Raw genomic sequence first — 4,944 nt, 5'->3', positions numbered from 1 at the left:
TATGGTATGGTTCTTGTCCTTTCTTTTATTAATGTATTATGTCACATTAATTGGTTTGCAGATGTTGAACCAAACTTGCAGCCCAGTAATAATTCCCACTTGGTCCTGGTGAATAATCCTTTGAATGTACTGTTGGATCTTGGTGAGGATTTTTGCATCCGTGTTCATCAGGGATATTGGTCTATAATTCTCATTTTTTTTGGTGGGGTTTTTGTCTGGTTTAGGATCAAGGTAGTTCTGGCCTCATATAATGAGTTTGGAAGTTTTCCTTCCATTTCTAATTTTGGAACAGTTTCAGGAAAATAGGTATTAATTCTTTAAATGTTTGGTAGAATTCCTCTGTAAAACCATCTGGCCCTGGGCTCTTGTTTGTTAGGAGATTTTTGATGACTGCTTCAATTTCCTCACAGATTACGGCTCTATTCAGGTTTTCTATTTCTTTGTGGTTCAGTTTGGTAGTTTATGTGTCTCCAGGAATGCATTCATTTCTTCCAGATTATCTAATTTGCTGGCATATAGTTGCTCATAATATGTTCTTATAATTGTATTTCTTTGGTGTTGGTTGTAATCTCTCCTCTTTCATTCATGATTTTATTAATTTGGGTCCTTTATCTTTCTTTTTGATAAGTCTGGCCAGGGGTTTATCAATCTTATTAATTCTTTCAAGGAACCAGCTCTTAGTTTTGTTGATCTGTTTTTACTGTTCTTTTGGTTTCTATTTCATTGGCTTCTGCTCTGATCTTTATGATTTCTCTTCTCCTGCTTGGTTTAGGCTTTCTTTGCTGTTTTTTCTCCAGTTCCTTACGTGTAGTGTTAGGTTGTGTATTTGAGACCTTCCTTTTTTTTGAAAAAGCCTTTTATTGCTATATACTTTCCTCTCTGGACTGCCTTTGTTGCATCCCAAAGATTTTGAATAGTTGTGTTTGTTTGTTGTTTGAATAGTTGTGTTTTTGTTTCCACAAATTTTTAAAAATTCTTCTTTAATTTCCTGTTTGATCCATTCATTTTTTGGTAGGCTACTCTTTTGCCTCCAGGTTTTTGAGTTCTTCTCAAATTTCCTTTTGTGATGGAGTTCAACTTCCCAAGCATTGTTGTCTGCAACATGCTAGGAATGATCCCAGTCTTTTGGTACTGGTTGAGACCTGATTTGTGACCCAGGATGTGATCTATTCTAAAGAATGTTCCATATGCAGTAGAGAAGAATGTGTATTCTGTTGCTTTGGGATGGAATGTTCTGAATATATCTGATGTCCATCTGGTCCAGTGTGCCATAAAGCCTTTACTTCCTTGTTGATCTTTTGCTTGGATAATCTGTCCATTTCAGTGAGGGGCGTGTTAAAGTCCCCTACTATTATTGTTTTATTGTCGATGTGTTTCTTTGATTTTGTTATTAATTGGCTTTATAATTGGCTGCTCCCATGTTAGGGGCATAGATACTTTTAATTTGTTAGATCTTCTTGTTGGATAAGGCCCTTTTAAGTATGACATATTGTCCTTCCTCATCTCTTATTATAGTCTTTGATTTAAAATCTAATTTGTCAGATATAAGGATTGCCACCCTGGTTTTCTTTTAATGTTCATTAGCTCGGTAAATGGCTTTCCACCCACTCACTTTAAATCTGGAGGTGTCTTTGAGTCTAGTCTCTTGTGGACAGCATTTCTATGGGTCTTGTTTTTCACCAGTCTGATACCCTGTGTCTTTTGTTTGGGGCACTTAGCCCATTTACATTCAGAGTAACTATTGAAAGATTTGAATTTCATGACATTTTATTGCCTGTAAAGTGACTGTTACTGTATGTTGTCTCTGTTCCTTTCTGTTCTATGTTACTTTCAAGCTCTCTTTTTGCTTAAAGGACCACTTTCAATAGTTCCTGAAGGGCTTGCTTGGTGTTTGCAAATTCTTTAAGTTTTTGTTTGTCCTGGAAGATTTTTTTTTTTTATCTCTCCTTCTATTTTCAGTGACAGCCTAGTTGGATATAATACTCTTGGCTGCATATTTTTCTCATTTAATTGCCAGTCCTTTCTGGCCTGCCAGGTCTTTGTGGGTAGGTCTGCTTCCAATCTAATGTTTCTACCATTGTAGGTTACAGATCTCTCATCCTAAGCTGTTTTAGGATTTTCTCTTTGTCTCAGAGACCTATAAGTTTTACTATTAGATGACAGAGTGTTGACCTATTTTTATTGATTTTGAGAGGAGTTCTCTGTGCCTCCTGGATTTTTATGTCTCTTTCCTCCCCCAAATTCGGAAAGTTCTCTGCTTTAATTTGCTCCAATATACCTTCTGTCCCTCTCTCTCTTCTTCTTCTGGGATCCCAATTATTCTAATATTGTTTTGCCTTTTTTGTATCAGCTACCTCTCAGATTCTCCCCTCATAATCCCATAGTTGTTTATCTCTCTTTTTCTCAGATTCTTTATTCTTCATCATTTGGTCTTCTATATCACTAATTCTCTCTTCTGCCTCATTTATCCTGGCAGTTAGGGCCTCCATTATTGATTAATAGCATTTTTTATTTCAACTTTGTTAGATTTTTGTTTTTTAATTTGTCCAGAAAGGGATTCTCTTGATCTTCTATGCTTTTTTCAAGCCCAGCTAGTATCTTTATAATCACCATTCTGAACTCTAGCTCTGATATCTTACTATTTGTATTGATTAGGTTCCTGGCAGTTGGTAGTGCCTCTTGTTTTTTGTTTTGTTTTGTTTTTGTTTTTGTTTTTTTTTAAGGAAAGCTTTTCATTTTGTCATTTTATCTGGAGAAGAATAGATGAATGAGAGAACAAAATGCTAAAAGGCTAACAATGGCCCCAGAGAAATACACACTAAACAAATTCAAGAGACTTGAAATCAGGGGGAAACTAAAGGAAAAAAAAATCAGGCTGGTGAATAGAACAGAGCCACACTAGATTTTGGGTGTGTTTTGGTCTGTTAGAAGAAACTGCCTCCCAAAATTTTAAAGAAAGAAAAAAATATATATACACAAAAATAAAGGTAAATATGATGAAGGGATGGAATATGACTGTAAAGATGAAAACTAAAAAGGATTTTAAAAAAGGTATTGATAAGATGTTGGTTGAAAAAGAAAAGAAGAAAAGTTTAAAAAAAGAAATAAAGAAAATTAAAAAATTAACTTTGAAAGACTATAGAATTGATGAAGTCCCAGAACCTAAGTCAGGTTCGGTGGGGTGAGGTTCGGAGCTGATGACTAAAGAAAGAATTCTTAAGACATCTTTGGTGCAAAATGGTGGTTTATTAAAGCACGGGGACAGGACCCGTGGGCAGGAAGAGCTGCTGCTGCCCCGGGTTGTGAGGGGTGGTTGGTTATATACGCAGGAGTTGGGTAGGTGAGGACAAAGGGGTGTTCAGAAGGGCTATTGGGGCAAAGAATACTATCAGGATATTGAAGGCTTAGTTGCTATCAAGTAAAGACAATTGGGAGTCTGGTGGAATGTTACATTCCTGCTATCAAGCATCCTTGTTAATGAGATTTAGGTTTAAAGAAATTTAACTTTATTTACTTTTCCTTCTACCTCCACCTCCTTCGGTTTTTATGGAGGGGAGGGTAACATTAGGCTTGAGGAACTGAGTTCTGTGTCTTTGGAAATTGGGCTATTGATAAGGTAACTTCTTTGTTGTAATCTCAAGGACATTTGCAAACCAAGGGAGACTCCTGTCTTGTAGGATTGTGATCTCAGCAAGTTAACTATTTATCATTTTATGGCAGTCAGGGGTGCCTGAGCAATGCTACACCTATGGAGGAGAGCGGATGAAGGGAGAGGGTGCAAGGCGCCAGCTCTTGCTTTGTCCTCAGCCAGCCTCCTGCTCCCTCATCAGAATCATGAGGGAAAAGTCATGAATTCTGTGTGCTATATTTCCCTAGCACTGGAGTTTTGCAATTCTCATTGATCTGTGAACTTGCTCTTGGCTGCATGTTTTTGCTGATCTTCTTGGGAAGGGGCCTACTGCTATGATTCTCAAGTGTCTTTGCCCGAGGTGGAATTGCACCGCCTTTGCCAGGGGCCAAGCTAAGTAATCTGCTTGGGTTTGCTCTCAGAAGCTTTTGTTCTCTGAATCTTTCCATTCAGCTTTCTTTGCAATATTTAAATTTTCTTACCCACAATCTTTCCATTTATTTAGGTCATCTTTAATATTTTTTTGTTAAATTTAAATTTTCTGTGTACAAGTTCTACACACCTGTTCTTAGATTTACTCCTAGGTAGTCTGTGTATCTTTTTTTCCTTTATATTACAAAGGTATCTTTAAAAAAATAATGCTTTGGGGGCATCCGTCAGTTAAACTTCTGCCTTCAATTATTTCCTGGCCTTTTGGCTAAGATCAAGTGTAGCATCTGTTCTTATTAGTTTAATACCTGATATGTCCTATCTCCAAGGGCAATATAGTAAATGGATTTTTGGAGCAGGGAGACAGAATAGGAGCTCACTCCATCTATTTCATGCATCTACCTGGTTTTGTAGTACTTCCTGGAATGGTTCACTCCCTCAGGGGACAATACCAAGTTTCTAAAATCAGTTTGAGGGGTGCCTGGCTGCCCCAGTTGTTAAGCATCTGCCTTTGGCTCAGGTCCTGGGATCAAGCCTCGCATCAGGCTCCCTGTTCAGTGGGGAGCCTGCTTCTCCCTCTCCCACTCCCCCTGCTTGTATTCCCTGTAACTCTTTTCATTGTAACTCTGTCTGTCAAATAAATAAATAAACTCTCTCTCTCTCAAAAAAAAAAAAGTCTGCCTTCAGCTCATGTCATGATCCCAGGGTCCTTGCTCCTTGCTCAATGGGTAGGTTGCTTCTCTCTCTCCTTGCTGCTGCCCCTACTTATGTGCACTCTTGGTCTCTGACAAATAAATAAATAAAATCTTTAAAAAAATAATGCTTTGAAGTTTTTTTTGGCACATAAACTACAATTGCCTTTCATATGTTTATCTTATAGTCAGTCA

At 37.6% G+C, this 4,944-nt stretch overlaps 1 non-coding gene across 1 annotated transcript; it reads left to right on the top strand.

The window, feature by feature from the left end:
- The first annotated feature begins 4,305 nt into the window (after nucleotides 1-4,305).
- LOC131826059 (U2 spliceosomal RNA) lies at nucleotides 4,306-4,496 on the top strand. The gene has a single exon (XR_009351402.1). It is a non-coding gene; the product is annotated as a U2 spliceosomal RNA (small nuclear RNA).
- Nucleotides 4,497-4,944: the final 448 nt, after the last annotated feature.

Source organism: Mustela lutreola, chromosome 2, assembly GCF_030435805.1.
Source record: "Mustela lutreola isolate mMusLut2 chromosome 2, mMusLut2.pri, whole genome shotgun sequence".
NCBI classification, from domain to species: Eukaryota; Metazoa; Chordata; class Mammalia; order Carnivora; family Mustelidae; genus Mustela; species Mustela lutreola.
The sequence above is the reverse complement of the archived record's forward strand: the minus strand, read 5'-3'. Positions and strand labels throughout refer to the sequence as shown.